Source organism: Camellia sinensis, chromosome 9 (genome assembly GCF_055761805.1).
Source record: "Camellia sinensis isolate YWXY chromosome 9, ASM5576180v1, whole genome shotgun sequence".
Lineage (NCBI taxonomy): Eukaryota > Viridiplantae > Streptophyta > Magnoliopsida > Ericales > Theaceae > Camellia > Camellia sinensis.
The window spans coordinates 64749126-64766868 of record NC_138969.1 but is presented as its reverse complement, the minus strand read 5'-3'; the positions used below and the strand labels follow the sequence as shown (position 1 = coordinate 64766868).

Below are 17743 nucleotides of genomic sequence, written 5' to 3'. Positions count from 1 at the left end.
AGGCAAACATTCATCTCGCACGCCAGCAAACAGTACTTTGGAATCGAGGACTTGCTCCTTGCCATCAGCCCCTGCCAAGGATACGCAACCACCATCAAGACGGGTCACAGTAAACTCGCCATCCAAGAAAGGTAAACTCGCCTGACCGTCAGGAGCAATAGTATCATCATGGACATAACTACCACTCTTACCAAGTGGCAGACTAGTAGCAACTCCCAACGAAGCAGGCAAAGTACCAGGCTGAACATCCACCAAATGAAGGCTAGTCTGAGCACCAACTGAAGCCACAACTGAAGGCACACTAAGACGAGCATCGACCGATGAAAAACCACTACTCCCACCAAATAAAGATATGGTAGGGACTCCACTAGGAGGCAGGCGAGACTGAACATCAGACAAAGGCAACTGACCAGTCGGGTCATCAACATCGGACTCCCCAAGCCTAACTGACTGTGCCACCGGATGCCCTAACTGCAATAGAGGAGGTGCAAAAGTCACTCTACTTTCACCACATGGCACAACAACCTCAGATCTCATCCTATCGAGAGGAGCATCTGCCCGCTCGAATGTAACTTTAACAACATCATCATCTCTCGCATTCAAATTGGCCTCGGAGCTATCCCCATCGCCACCCTCACTTTCGGAATCACTAAAACCTTTAGCATTACTTTGTTTCCGCAACCGCCGACGCAGAAGCAAATCATCAGCAGAGTTCTCCTCCTCAGAGGGCACGCCCGCCACCCTAAGTGCCGCAGAAACATCATGATGGATAGCTGACCTTTGTACCTAAAGAAACAAAGCGCCCAACTTAGAAGCACATAAAGGAAGTCACTAAAAAAAAGAAAAAAAGAAAAAAAAAAGAAGCTAACCTTTATTCTCCGGGAAGGCTCCTTCTTAGCCACCCTCGCCTGAGTCAACACATCAGAGAGTAACTCTAAACGTGCAAATCAAGACAACTCGCCTCTAGCCAATTCAGTTCGGCCTTTCACGCGCGGTTGACACAATTCGTTATCCGATGGAATGCATATAAACTCTAAGTCCCCAATATCACCCCCGAGAAACTCTTGAAAGGCTGCAAAAGTCTCCGTCCAATAATGTCGCCAACCAACTGTTACCCCACCTACACGATCAGCTCTCGTCCGAATAAACTTGCCATACTTCTGGAGTCTCGGAAGATGAGTATGACAAAAAAAACTGCTCAAAAGTATCAGACACAGGAAGGACTACGCCAGGACTAGGGACCCCCTGATCAAATCCAAATTGGCGAGCCACTCTCGCCGGATTATAGGATATAGAGCCATAACCTCCTCCTATAAAATAAGGCAAGGAACATGACAAGAAGCTACAAGCCGTCATTGTCTCGGCATTACTCAGTCGACCATCAAAAGCCACCTCAGAATCTCTCGAGTCATACATCCGAAACGGAACCACCCCAACCACAAGAGGAACGTACGGACGAGCTAAAAACTCACTCTCATCATCAAAAATGTCCATCAGCGGCCCCCGAATGCGTGTCCTATACCACCTTGTAGCTCGGCGCTCTCGCCCCTCTCCAGGCTCAAAATCCGTCGGCCTAGGAGCAAGCCTGGGAAACCGTTCATACAAGAACATCTGTAAGAAGGAAGTCGATACAAAACTAATAACATCATATCGACCCTTCGACTTCTCTGCTCCAATCTGATACATATCAAGCCTTCTGTATAGAGTTCCCAAAAACAGTGGCCCAAGTGCAACCGAAAGACCACTCGCAAGATAAGCAGCAATATCAAACACAGACAGGTCTACTCCATCCTTGGGTGCTCCCTCCAAGATACACCGACTCAACCAATACGCAAGGAAAGCAGCAAGGTAGGTGGAACTATGCTTATACTTTTCATATCCCGGCCCATCTACCCCATTTTCTTCTATTTCGGTTCCTTCTGCCGGAGATGGATTCAAATCTCGATACCAATATCGCAGCCATCCCCCAAAGGTATTCTTACAATGCTCCCGACGCTGCGGCCCAAGATACACCCCTCCTTTATCGTAGCCGCTCAATAAGAATCCTGCCTCTGAAATTAAGGCTTTCAAAATCGATACAATCTTTAGATGACTCGGAACAGATGTATTAGCAAGTGGATCTGCAACACCAAGTATAGGCAAACCAGTCAATGCGCAGACATCCTCCAATGTAGGTGTCAATTCCCCCCACCGAGTGACAAAGGTGTGAGAACTAGAACTCCAACGGGAAAAAGCACACTCAACCATGATGGCTCCCTTCTCACATTCAACCCCACACTTGCCACTATAGTACCATACACACCTGCATTCTTTAAAACCTCTTTAGAAGAAGGATTAGTCAGCACTTCCTCAGCCCAAGTATCGAAACCCCCACCATTCTTGGTAAAAGCATAGCTGTCATGAGCGGGGAATGCATATGGGTAGAGGCCACGCTCTATGTGTAACCGCATAATAGATTCTGGAGCTATCATCCCCTCTGCTCCTTCTTCTGCCTCGGGTACCCCCAACAAAACTTGAGATCGATTAACAGTCCTTGTATCCTCCAATTGTTGCCAGAATCTGTCCCCGACTCCAAAATAAGGAGCACGAAACCAGTGCTCAACAGAAGGCACCTCAGCAGCCTCTTCCCCACTTGCTTTGCTTGGCAACTTTTTGGCCACTTTCTTCGACGAACATACAACGGCTTTCCGCTTCATTTTGAGCAAACAATTCCTACCTGCATCACCCCAAATTGCAACAAGTAAGTTTTGCACTCATGAATCACACTTATACTTAAAAAAAAAAAAAAAAAAAAAACAAAACAAAAATAAATAAATAAATAAAATAAAAATAAATAAATAAATAAATAATTAACTAACTAAATAAATAAAAATAATAATTATTTATTTGCTTATTAAATAAAAATAACTCTTCTAATTTTTAGCTCTTCCACTTTACTTCATGTTCTCTCAAATCCCTCAAACTAGCTCTCTGATCTTATTGGCTCACATTTCATTAGCTCACCAATATGAATAGAGTTACTCTCCTCAATGGCCTCCTCAAGTCACCTAGTTCCTAGCTCCCAACAAGGGGCGGACCAGATTTCAGACCAGATTTCAGTTCTCCCCCCCCCAACATGTGAGGGATCAAAGTCGGATGCGTTCTCCTAATTCTTGGCTCACCATGTGATGCTAACTAGACTCTCAAATTTACAACTCTAATATTTTATTAATTTTTTGAGCTTCATAATTTTATAGCTCTCCTATTATGTTTAGAGCTCGTTCCCAATCTTTACGAATCTTCCTAAGTGTTAGAGTTAGAGCCATATGTGATAACTCACCAATTTCATAGCTCTCCATGTCATTAGCTCACCAATTTTATAGCTCCTCCATTATGTTTAGAGCTCATTCCCAATCCTTATAAATTTTTCTAAGTGTTAGAGTTAGAGCCACATGCGATAGCTCACCAATTTCATAGCTCTCCATGTCATAGCTCACCAATTTCATGGCTCACCAATATTTTATTAATTTTTGTTATAGTTCTCCAATTTCACAACTCTCCATATGTGATAGCTCACCATTCTCATAGATCACCAATATTTTATTGTTATTTTCTTAGCTCACCAATTTCATGACTCACCAATATTTTATTAATTTTTGTTAGAGTTCTCCAATTTCATAACTCTCCATGTGTGATAGCTCACCATTCTCATAGATCACTAATATTTTATTATTATTTTCTTAGCTCACCAATTTCATGGCTCACCAATATTTTATTATTATTATGTTTAGAGCTCGTTCCCAATCTTCATGAATTTTCCTAAGTGTTAGAGTTAGAGCCATATGTGATAACTCACCAATTTCATAGTTCTCCATGTCATAGCTCACCAATTTTATAGCTCACCAATATTTTATTAATTTCTGTTAGAGTTCTCCAATTTCATAACCAGAGCCCGTTCTCAATCCTTATGAATTTTCCTAAGTGTTAGAGTTAGAGACATATGTGATAGCTCACCATTCTCATAGATCACTAATATTTTATTATTATTTTCTTAGCTCACCATGTGTTAGCTCACCATTCTTATAGCTCACCACTCACCATGTGTTAGCTCACCATTCTTATAGCTCACCAATATTTTATTATTATTTTCTTAGCTCACCAAATGTGATAGCTCACCATTCTCATAGATCATTAATATTTTATTATTATTTGCTTAGCTCACCAATTTCATGGCTCACCAATATTTTATTAATTCTTTTTAGAATTCTCCAATTTCATAACTCTCCATTAGTTCGCCATTCTTATAGCTCACTAATATTTTATTATTATTTTCTTAGCTCACCAATTGCATGGGTCACCAATATTTTATTAATTTGTGTTAAGAGTTCTCCAATTTCATAACCAGAGCCCGTTCTCAATCCTTATGAATTTTCCTAAGTGTTAGAGTTAGAGACATATGTGATAGCTCACTATTCTCATAGATCACTAATATTTTATTATTATTTTTTTAGCTCACCATGTGTTAGCTCACCATTCTTATAGCTCACCAATATTTTATTATTATTTTCTTAGCTCACCAATTTCATGGCTCACCAATATTTTATTAATTTTTGTTAGAGTTCTCCAATTTCATAACTCTCCATATGTGATAGCTCACCATTCTCATAGATCACCAATATTTTATTATTATTTTCTTAGCTCATCAATTTCATGGCTCACCAATATTTTATTAATTTTTGTTAGAGTTCTCCAATTTCATAACTCTCCATATGTGATAGCTCACCATTCTCATAGATCACTAATATTTTATTATTATTTTCTTAGCTCACCAATTTCATGGCTCACCAATATTTTATTATTATTATGTTTAGAGCTTGTTCTCAATCTTCATGAATTTTCCTAAGTGTTGGAGTTAGAGACATATGTGATAGCTCACCATTCTCATAGATCACTAATATTTTATTATTATTTTCTTAGCTCACCATGTGTTAGCTCACCATTCTTATAGCTCATCAATATTTTATTATTATTTTCTTAGCTCACTAAATGTGATAGCTCACCATTCTCATAGATCATTAATATTTTATTATTATTTTCTTAGCTCACCAATTTCATGGCTCACCAATATTTTATTAATTCTTTTTAGAATTCTCCAAGTTCATAACTCTCCATGTGTTAGTTCACCATTCTCATAGCTCACTAATATTTTATTATTATTTTCATAGCTCACCAATTTCTTAGCTCATTAATATTTTATTATTAATTTTAGAGGTCTTCATTTTTTTTTTTTTCAACTCTCTAACATTTTTCAAACTCTCACAAATCATAGCTCTCCTAATATTTTTATGGCTCACCAATTCCATAGCTCCCCACAATTCTAATATTTTATTCGAAATCTCTAATCTCATAACTCCCTAATATTCTAAACGTGGAACTCCACTTTTGTAACTCCCTAATATCTTGGTCTAATATTTTATTTATTTTTCTTTTTTTTATTTCCTCACTATTTCTCCAATATGTATCAAAATAATAATAATAATAAAAAAAAAAAAAAAAAAGAAGTTCTCGAACCCTTGCCTCTTTACCAAAATAATACAGTTTTATTATTATTCAACTCTCCAAAAGGCAGCCCTCCATTTTTGACTTATCTCGTTATTTATTTTATTTTATTTTATATTATAGTCTGCCTCCTTTTCTTTTTCTTTGTTTCATCACAAAACAGACAAAATATATATATATATATATATATATATAGTGAATAAATAAACACATACATAGCCAATCTATGGGAGATTCGAAGCATACCTGACGGAAGACAACTCCAAGAAGACGATACCCAGATTGTTGTTTAGCTTCCAACGCACCAGGTCCTCCTCACCCAACTCGCAACTGTGGCTCGCGATTTCCCAACTCACCCGTCTCGCTTCTCACCTTCTCTGTCACCTGTTAATCACCGAAATTTTCCCTCTTCCCCTCAATCGACGACACCAACTAACCCCCAAAATCCTTTAACCAAGAAATCAGAACCCTAGCCCTCCTCCAGTGTCGGTTCACACACCTTCACTTGTGCAGAATCTTCAATCAAGATCCAAACCCACTTCCTTCGGCAAAACACTGTGTTCGCAGAATCTTTCAAAAATCGATTTCAAACATCGACAATACAAGAGACCAACCCCAGCAGCAAACCCAGAACCCCCCTTACGGATCGCCGATGGCAACCTCTGCGCTTCGCAGGTACCTCTCTTCCTTCCTCTCTACTAGCTCGTCTTTCTTTTTCTTTTTCTTTTTTTTTTTCGTGCCTTCGGAGTTCGATGAAGATACAAAAATCTCACCCCTTCCAGTCCGTTTCAGCAACAATAGTGTGACAGAAACTGTGGCGCCTTCGCACCGCACACACGCTGTCGGATCCAACCTCAGAGCTCGTCGGCAGCAAGCTTTCTCCCCTCTTTCACGACCGACAACCTTTCTAACCTAGCTGGACTTTGGACTTTCTAGTCTTTTGTTCTAAGTGGTATTCTAGGTTTTGCTTAGAAAGAGAATGAAAGGTGTATCCATCCAGACACAAAAATTGCTATTTTTTTTTAATGGTACACTAATCTAAGGCACCCAGCCACGGGTAACCAAGCTATACAACATCCTTCTGTACAACGGATAAAAGAAGAAGACGAAGCAACCTGCTAGATAGACAGACCCCCTCTTTAATCCAGATTCAAAAAAAAAAAAAAATTAATAATAATAATAATAAAATTCTGCACAATGGATAAAAGGAGAAGTGGACGAAGTCACCAGAATTTGGACAACTCTGCTCAATTTCAAAATACAATACACATTTCTGCAAAAAAGGTGAGCTCCCCATTCGAACAGTTTCGAACAGGCTGAAATCATACCCAGAGTGTACACAAACTTTTTGAATTCATACGAATAAAAATAAAATAAAATAAATAAGTAAATACATATACATATATATATATATATATAAATTAAATCATATATACACACATATTCAGGATTGCACCTTTCCAAAGATGAATCCTTAAACCAATCAAACTCTTTGCTATAGACTACAAATACCTTAAAGTCTTCAAAAAGTCACTTTACTAATAGCTACACAAGCTATCACATTATACTATGAGCAACTCCAAAATTAGTAGGTCTGCTCTAAACCTATAACTTCAATTTATGAGTTGTCTTCCTCATGGATCTCCCATTCCCAATGTAAAGCTGCAAAAGTTAGTAAATTCACCTCCTCTTTCCCAATGCAATCTCATCTTTATAAGAGAGCAAATACGGGACAGCAACCACCAAAAAAAAAAAAAAAAAGAAAAAAAAAGAGGCAAATTCATATCCACTCGCCAACATTCTCCTCTCAACTTTAACAACCCATTCTCTCTAAATGGCTTCCGGAGGAGAGGGGCACCGAGATAACACCATTTGGCGGTTGGTGAACAAAGCTCCAAACCAAAGAGGCTCAAACTATAGAGCTTCAAGCTCCAACTCTAGAGCTTCATGCTCCACTCCTCACCGTCGCCGCCCTGTGTGTGAATTCTTTCGAAAGATGCTCTCCATGCCTCCATGGCAATTCCAAGATCTGCTATTCGAATCCCCTTGGATCCAACACCCAATATCTGCTCACACAGTCGTAGAGGTACCGGAAGAATTCCAGGGTAAAATAAGAGGATGGTACAAGGCACTAACCATTCCAGAACTTTACACAATACCACTGTCCCATACTTGGTTTTTACTAAACCAAGAAATCAACCTCACTCTCCAGGGGTCCACCTGCCAGGCAAATCAGGTGTTAGTCCCACATTTCGAGAGGATTCGTATCAACATCCTCTCGCAAAGACCGACAGAGAGGGATCTAGACCACCACATCTCCATCATGTCAGCGCCATTGGAAAACCCAAATGAAGATTTGGGACTTGGATGGGACATAGAGAGCCTTGCAGATCTCAACATAGGAGAAGAGAGCGTTTCCCACAGTGCTCAGCCAAACATCCCGCTCAACATCCTCTTCTTCAACACTGAGGGTGTCGCTCGCCCCAACTTTCTCCAACACTACATGCACCTACATTCTAGTAAACGCTTCCACCTTGTCATCATCACAAACACAAAAAAAGAAGGAAGCGAGGCCCAGTTCATGAGCCAAATCATGGGCTTCCCTAACACCAAGACCATTGCCCCCCCCCTAGCGGCATGGAAAGGGTGAGAGGCGGAATCTGGTGCCTATGGAACGAAGTCGAAATCTCTTGTGAAGTAGTGGAAATTCCCCGGAATCAAGCCATCGCCCAACAAGCCCACATCTTTATCCGGCCGGCTCGCACCGGATGAAATTTAAAATGTAAACTCTCCATGAGCAAAAAGCCTAATCTTAGACAACTCTATTCGAATACTTGTCTGCATGAGTTAATATTTTTCAAAACTTTTTAACATAGTCATGTACAAATACTCTCATTAGTTATAAGAGCATCTGTACATGGGGGCATTATTGTGGGTACTTGCATCAAGCTCAATACGTGGCAAGCCCCACGGTGCCACATCACCAAAACCCCACCTACGTGGCAGACCAATAAGGCACAACGTTTGACATGTCGTATGTCTGATACATGGCGAGCCCTATTGGCGCCATGTGCCAAGGCAACCAAAACAATATGCTTAGCCTAAGAGGGAGCATATATACAAGCCCAAATATATCTAGCTATGAAGAGCCCTGCAACAGGCAGCACCATGGCCCCGCAGGGCCCATGGTCCTTCATACCTCGCTCCAAGGCCAAACAACAATACAATCAGCCCTGGCTCACTTGGACTTGGATTGATAAACAATGGCTCCTGCAGCCCATTCTCCTACTTGGTCACTTGGAAACAAGCCCTTGGCTCTCTTAAACACTAAGGTGGGCCCTGACCCATTTATCTACTTGGATGCCTAGGTTGGGAGCAGGACCCAGGCACTACTGCTCAGGATCATCAGAGGATACTGGACTGGCGGCTGAGGTCATGGGATCGTTGAGATGTTTGTCTCCTTGCTAAGACAACTCCATCTCGACCAGGCTTGGAGAAGAGGCAACAATGACCTTACGTTCATGTCTTTCGATGCATATACGAAACGTTACTTTCTGCCTGCCATGAACGTTGCTCTCCGCCTGCCGTCAAGCCACAGACGGCAGAAGGGCTTATATCACTTCTGGCAGAGTTGAGGAGAACGAGCCACCTGTCCAACAGTTTGCTTGGGCTCCAATACTCCTGCGGCGTATATAACGTATCGTATATGCACCGAGACACAACAACAACAATACAACCAAGTTTCATACTTAAACACCCTCTCTCACTTTGCATTAATATTCAAGGTCTATCACTGCCAACCTCTCCCTCTCCAAGCTTGCCTTGACCTCCTCCTCTCCACCTCCGGTGATCTCAAGCCATTGAAGTGCCTGCCATCTTCCCGGACTACCTCTAACCACACCTCTCACCCATAATCTTTATCGGAAAATCGAGTTGGGGATATGAAAATTATTCCCCAAATTATTTGGGACTTGGAAATTTGGTCGGACCCATGGTTAATTGGAGTAAATGGCTAAAGATGGTGTTGAAGAGAGCTACACATCTAAGTGTGGAGCATTTGCAGGACATGAAGAACATTTTTCTAAATTTACAAGCCGATGTAGAAGGTTTAAATGTCTTTGAGCATCTGAGGATTAAAGATTGTTGTCAAATTGAGTACTTGATCAACACAGAGGAATGGGGGGATTTCACCACAGGCACAACCACCTGATCTGCAATTGTTGTTTAACCTGGAAGAATTGAAACTCTGGAAATTGGATACTTTCAAAGGGATATGCCCTGGTGCACTTACTACTTCCAGCTGGGTGTGCTTCCCAAGGCTCAGAAGTTTGAAAGTTAACACATGTCCTGAAGTTTGGAGAAGTTTTTTGTATCAGCATGTGAGAAACTGGAACAAGTATTTGATTTTGGTCTATGAAAGCCCATTCATGTGGCAAACTGAAATATGTCTTCCAACCTTCCATAGCTCAAGCTCTTTATCTACTTGAAGTGCTTTGGGTAACTCGCTGTGAAGAAATGGAGCAAATTGTTGCTGCGAAGCAAAATGAAGGGCGTAAAGAAAAAGAAGAGAGAGTGGACTACAAGATGGTTTCTGCACAGGAGGAGACGACTTTCCTTTTGAATGACCATCCTTGGAAATACTTACAGTGAGAGACTGCCCCAAAATGAAGACTTTCGCTGCCACTACTTCCTTTTGAATCAGTTTGTGCAAAACTGTTTCAAAGCCACCAAAAGGTACTTCTCTATTTTACCACATTTAACATATATATATATATATATATGAGGTAATTACTTACATTATGAGGCAATGTTTTTTCTTATTTTAATTTTTTTTTACAGTAAATTAAATTGGGCCCTTGTCGATAACACTAATAAACTAGTAAATCAAGGGAGTATGTATTCATTGTGTTTGTATGATCCATATTCAACTAATTTTAAATTTACATCATACACTTTAGTTTCGGAGTAAGTTTCAAGATGAAAATTCATGATACATTGCGTTTTTTAATGAAATACAAATCATATTATCAACTCCTCGTTGTAAGTAGTTGATAATTTAGTTTGTAGATAATTAGGAATCTCTAGTAATTTTGAATTATATTTTGTATACTTAAAAATACTCAAAAATTTTAATATACGGTCGAGATTCATTCAAAATGTGGACTTTACTCCACTACATAAGAGTTGAATCTTAACCACATATTATTTTTCTGGGTATATTTTTGTGCATGAATTTTGTGCATAGAGAGGCCCTTTATTACACTCAAATAACATTTTAAATTTTTTTATATAGATTACACTTTTTAATGTAAAATTTATTGTTTTCTTTTATTATTGTAGTTAAAATTTAATATATTGTCCTCATTCGTGCATAGAATTTATTTTTATTTTTAAGTGTTAAGTTAAGTTGATGGATAAAGAAATTTTACTTTTTATTAGCCTTTTAGAATGAATGTTCATTTATGCCTTTAATATCGAAGCCCTTTGACTATCTTAAAAAAAAAAAAAAAAAAAAAAAAAAAATCGAAGGCCTTCGAACATGAGATAATAAATTATTTAATATTCTAGCAACTACTCAGGGTAATGCTTCCTACAATACGTAGAATTTATAACCATTTGAATAGTTCTATTTTTATTTGGGAGATTTTTATCAAATTTTAGAAAAGATCTTTGGACAATGAATTTTTTTTTAGGCCTTTGGATAAAGATGGAAGAGACTTGGTGGATTGAGATAATGCCTTCCTTAAATAAAAAAGAAAATGCTAACAATGGATTTCTTTTTTTCTTTCGTTTTTATGCCACTTAATAAATTTTATATTAGGTTTTGATTAGGATTTTTTTTTTTTTTGGTTTCAAGTTGTCGAATTCCAAAAGTGTGACCTTAGGCGATCGCCTTAATGGCCTAATAATGATTGAGTTGTTATTAAGTCAACTATGCTACATTGAATGTATATTTATATTAGATATTTTATTTTTCTTAAGACCAAAAAAAAAAAAAAAGTATATACAATCAATCAAAAAGTGATAGAGGTCATGATTTGGAGTGATGATAAAAATTGTTATTCGCCAAAAAGTGGAAGAGGGGAAGAATGCCTACTTGCTATCTCTCTCAGAGCAATTTGTGGTCTTTGTGCATTGCTTAAGATCTTTATTCAATCGATTGGTAATCTGAAAATGTTGTGAGTTTTCAGTATAAATTTTACTACATAAGTGTTAGTATATTATTCTATGTTAATGTATATCAGCTGTTAGTAGGGTATATTTCTTTTCCTTTTACTTTATTTTATTATTGCAACTTTCGGCTCCTCTCCTATATAGAGGAGTTCAACTGAACCTTTGTAACATCCATCAACAACATTCAATACATAAATCAATATACATAATTCATTCTCTCTGTATCTCTCTCTATCAATTTATCTTACATGGTATCAAAGCAAGGTTAAGAACTTAGTATTTTTCGCTTCCCCGGCGGGCGGCAACCTCGCCTTGGCCGCCCGCCGGACCTCAATCTAATCCGCTAGAATTTTCTACACATACCTTGAAGTTTCTTCGAGTCCACCATCTTCACGCCCAACTCCTTCGAGTCGCTGTCCTTGACTCACCCAGTCAACCCATCACCGAGTTCAGTCGGCATCGTATCATCATCTCCAGCATACCCATGGCCATTCCAGCCTCGGGAATCGATGTCGCCAAGCCCGGCTCCGACCGCAATACTCCCGGCAGCGAGCCCAGACAAAGGAGATGGCATACCATTTATAAACAGTAACCCGGCGGTGCCATTGCCAACCGGTGAAGTAGACTCTGCTACAATACGCCCTTTGCCCACATCTTCTGTCCATGGAGCACAGGTGGTGGGCTTGCTTGCACTTCAAATGAACGGGTGATACTCCAAGTGACAACCAGTACATGTTTCCGCCTAGCACGCCTCACATGCAAACGGCCAACAAGTCGCCCCCGGTTCCGCTACCCTGTAAACTGAAGGGCAGTCGGGAGATGGGCCCAACTTGTATTTACCACCACTAGATGCCACAAATGCCCCCAGAGAAGCCCTGCAGAGTTCTTCCAACTTTTCACAAGATAACAGAAACCTCAAATCCATGAGCAAGATGTGCTCACCACACATCTCACGGGCACAACCAAGGGGGAACCCATCACGGCTTTTAATTGCAGATTCTAGTTGTTCAACCAAGCACGATTGACAGAACTCATGTCCACTCTCCAACCTGTGTGTGTGTGTGTTATTGAATTCCAGAAAAGAAACGCTACCCACGTGATTTCATCTCTCTCGGTGCTGAGAGAGAGAGAACAACACTTTTTCTTAAAAAAAAAAAAAAAAAAAAAAAAAAAAAAAAAAAAAAAAAAAAAAAAAAAAAAAAAAGAGCAGAACGCAGCCTACAAGCATATTACATTTCTTTAATTTTGTTATGAATTTTCCACTCTGCACTCAAATACTTTCTCACCACCCTACACTAGCACTCACTTCCCTATTTTATTTCTTTATTTAAACCACTTTTCCATACTTTCCCAACACCCCACACCAGCACTCCCTTCCCTCTTTTATTTCTTTATTTAAACCACTTTTCCATACTTTCCCACCCACCCACCCACCCCAGCACTCCCACCCACCCACCCCAGCACTCCTTTCCCTCTTTTATTTCTTTATTTCAAACCCTTTTCCACGGCCAGTGAGCCCGCCCTTTTCAATTCATTTTTCATTACATTTTTTTTATTATTATTATTAAAAAAAAAAAAAAAAAAACAAACAAACAAACACACAAAAACAACAAAAAAACAAAAAAAACACGACGCAGAGGAAGATCTGCACACCAAACTCACTCATTTTATTCATGTCGGGCTCACCCCGATCACCCATGTTTCCACATACAAAAAAAAATAATAATAATAACAAAAAAAAAAAAAAATACAATAAAATAAAATAAAATAAAATAAAATACCACCACATTCACAGGTGGGATTTTTTCTCTACTCTGCCGCCGGCCTTTTCTTCTTGCCTCCGTCCTGGGCGGTCCTTACCGGTGTTGCCTCCGTGTTTCCCACTCCACTGGGCACGATCACTACTCCCTGCTCCTCCACTGCAGCATATGGCGGCCCTCCAAATCGGAACATCACGGTGGCCTTCCGCTTCAGCTCCTTGTTTTCTGCCCTTAGCACGCTTATCTCTGCTCGCGCATCCTTATACATGCGTTGGAGCAGAGCCAGCTGGGAGTTTAATTGCTGCACTTCATTTGTCCTACTCTGCAGCCGGTGCGACAAGTTTGTGACCGCCGTCATGGACTCCACACATGCCTTCAAAGTATACTGATTCGCCTCCACATCCGTTTGCACTGCCATTTTTTGCTCCACCGACTGCATCGGAAAGTTCAACGGAGCAAACCCAGTGGTGTTTGGTTGAGGTTCACGGGACACCGCACCAGTTATCTCTCTTGTGGACTCGTTGAGGTCGGGAAAGAGAGTAAGCAGAGGGCGGGACGAAGAAGCCATTTTCTCTCGCAACAGAGTGTTACAGACTCTCTCTCTCAGCACAACGGTGTTACAGCCTCTCTCTCTCAGCACAACGAAGAGTTTTACAGAGGATTTCGCAGGGTTTTTTGCTTCTGCCTCAGCCTCAGCCTTCGTCTTGGTTATATAGCCAAGGCAGACACGCGCATCCTGCGCCGCTCGGCGCTCGCCGACAACCTGGCACGCCTTTTCATGGCACGCCTTTTGATGCATTTGGGCACGCCTTTTGATGGCACGCCTTTTGAGGGTGCGGGCACACCTTTTGAGGGCACGACTTTTGAGGGCTCGATATCTACATCCATGTATATCTTTTGGGCAGCCTATATACACACTCATGCAGTGTCTTCTACACCGGCCAGCTTTATCAATCCCTTTGTTTCAACCTCAAATAGGTTTCTATCTTCACACCTATTTGAGTTTGAGGGGGGGTTATACATGTATCATGGTGAGCATGGTTACACACCATGGGAACCACTCAAGCCACCCCATGGCGCACTCCCTAAGTCGCCTCCTTGGTGCACCACCACAAGCTTTTACAACGGTCCGACATGACCCCATAAACTGTCTTCTACATCGGTCCGACATGACCCCATAAACTGTCTTCTACATCGGTCTGACACGACCACACAGTGTCTGCTACAACGGTCTGACATGACCCCATAAACTGTCTTCTACACCGGTCCGGCATGACCCCATAAATTGTCTTCTACATCGGTCTGACACGACCACACAGTGTCTGCTACAACGGTCCGACATGACCCCATAAACTGTCCCGACATTGATTCCGGTCAACTACTACATCGGTCCGACATGACCCCGTAAACTGTCTTCTACAACGGTCCGACATGACCCCGTAAACTGTCCTGCTACAACGGTCCGACATGACCCCGTAAACTGTCTTCTACATCGGTCTGACACGACCACACAGTGTCTGCTACAACGGTCCGACATGACCCCGTAAACTGTCTGCTACAACGGTCCGACACGACCATACCGTGTCTTCTACAACGGTCTGACACAACCATACAGTGTCTCCTATCCCATTTTTTAATTTTATTTGTCAGCTTATTTTTCTGTTTTGTTACTCTCTCCAAACTCAAGTTGGTTAGTACCTATCCTCCTTGAGTTTGAGGGGGGCTGTTAGTATATTATTCTATGTTAATGTATATCAGCTGTTAGTAGGGTATATTTCTTTTCCTTTTACTTTATTTTATTATTGCAACTTTCGGCTCCTCTCCTATATAGAGGAGTTCAACTGAACCTTTGTAACATCCATCAACAACATTCAATACATAAATCAATATACATAATTCATTCTCTCTGTATCTCTCTCTATCAATTTATCTTACATTTATCTTACAATAAGGAATAAATAAAATTAATTGGCCTTTCAATCTGCATATTTTCTTTTCTTTGAGGCCCATTCAACATACACTTGATAGATTTGTCAGCTTATGAAATTATGAATAGATTGTTTAAATATCTTGTTTTCCATCTACGCAGACAATATTATCAGGTTTCTCACTCTTCTTTCTTTTTTTTTTTTTTTTTTTTTTTTGTCATTATGAATGTTTCCTATCATAATCTTTCCTAATTTTTTTTCTTTTATTTTTGTTTTTATTTTTATTTTTAGTTTTTATTTTTATTTTTAGGCAAGACAGAATAGTACTCTTGAAGATGAAATCCATGCTGACTCTTAATTAGATTGTGAACCAGGTTATGAATTTATGAGGAATAACTCTTATGAGTAAGTGGACAATTCATGATTTACCTCTAGCTACACCCAAAAACAATACAATTCTTATCTGAAAGGAATTTTCTATTACAGAAAAATAGATACTCCCTCCGTCCCAAAATATTAGTCCCTTATTCCATTTTTCATTGTCCCAAAATATTAGTCACTCTTCAAAAATCAAGTACAAAAATAATGTAAATTTTCTATTTTGCCATTCTTTTAAATTAATAAACAATATAAAAAGTACAATTATAACATTGATATTCCCAAAAAATGTACTATCAAGAGGGTAATTTTGGAAAATCAACTTTTTTCAAATGCAATAATTGTACTACCAAAAAAAGTTGGATTCCCCAAAAGGGACCATTATTTTGGGACGGAGGGAGTATTTTTGTGATTTTTTTTTTTTTTTGAATACTTTTTTCAGATTTTTTTTCTAAAATCTATCCAATTTTTTAGGAAACAGCCAAAAAGTTATTTTCAAAATTTGAAAAGCTATTTTTTGTGCAAAAATGAAAACAATATGAAGACAATGGTGTTTTTGATATTTTCATTTTTTTGTTTCTAAAAATAAAAAACAAAAAGGCGAACATTATATGTAGCAAAATATAGATATCTATATCCTTTATAGAAATATACTGCTAGATTATTATTGAGTTTTCGTTTTCTTTTTTCAGTTGTCAACCATAAAGAATGTTGAGCTACTCTCTATGGTTATGTGATGTCTACCTTACTTAGGATTTTATTGTGTAAGGGCATATGCTTCCTATGATTTGTGTTTCTAAATAATTGTCTTGCTTTGCAATATCAAAACTACTACTCTAAATAAAGGTATGTTTACCTAATGTGTGCTAAAGATTTGAAGAGTGAATAAAGGGGGAAAAAAAGTACCCACTGTGTGTGTGTAATTTTACTTTCTCTGCATTGTAATGGAGCTTGTATCCAAAATTATTTATCTCAATTAACAATATTGTACGTTTGTTTTCATGCTTGTTTGTATCTGTGGTAAAAATATATATTGCAATTTGCTTTTTATTGAAATGTGATTGACTAATAATAGTTTAGAGTACAACAATGAATTGTTGCTTGAATTTGTTAAGAGGAGATTGTAATTCATTTGAAGCAAGCTTTTGTTATGGAATCCAAAGAGTTGATAGCTTGATTTTTGTTAGGGAATCCGAAGTGTCCATACATAGAATCAATGCACGTTATTTCAAACATGCATCCGCTTAAAGGCTTAAACATATAGGGGGTGAATCCATCTAACATATATTAAGACTTTTCTTTTGCTTTTCTTCAGATATGGGACCTTTTACTTCTCATATTTCTTAAGCATTCAAGTGTGAAAATGGTGTTCAAAAGTCTCCAAGTAATCATGCTTGAATGCCTTCCAAACCCAAGTGGTTTTTGCACAAGAGATGACTTTCTTTTTGAATGTTCATCCTTGGAGCAACTTAGAGTGAGAGAGTGCCCCAAAATGAAGACTTTTGCTGCTGTTACTCCCGGTGGGATCCAAAGCACACCAAAACTGAAGGAAGTTGTATCTGATAACTTCAAGAAAATCCGCTATAGGGGATGGACTTGAATTAGTTTGTGCAAATCTATTTCAAAGTAGACGTAATTCTATTTTATACATTATTATGTAATTAGGAAATTCTGCACTTTAGATATGCCACTGATTTTATTCGTACGACTTGGCACCACATTTCATTTGAAGTGGACTAAAGGTATAAAATTTTCAAGAAATCCATAGAAATTCAGTTTGTGGGGACAAAAGTTATATCTTCAACGGATGGTTGTTCATTTAGTCAATTATTTTTTATTGTTAAGTTTTGAAATTCTTAGTAGCCGTTCTTTCCCAAGTAAGAATTGCTTGATGTGATGCTTTAGAAGGAATGCTGGCTCATTCAGTCAATTAAAGTTTTGAAATTCTTAGTAGTTGTTCCTTCC

The 17743-nt window shown here is 39.1% G+C and overlaps 1 long non-coding RNA gene across 1 annotated transcript; it reads left to right on the top strand.

Moving 5' to 3' along the window:
* The first annotated feature begins 9675 nt into the window (after positions 1 to 9675).
* Positions 9676 to 16780, top strand: LOC145798630 (uncharacterized). The gene is made up of 3 exons (XR_014339821.1): positions 9676 to 10272; positions 15711 to 15805; positions 16471 to 16780. It is a non-coding gene; the product is annotated as an uncharacterized LOC145798630 (long non-coding RNA).
* The last annotated feature ends 963 nt before the right edge of the window (positions 16781 to 17743 follow it).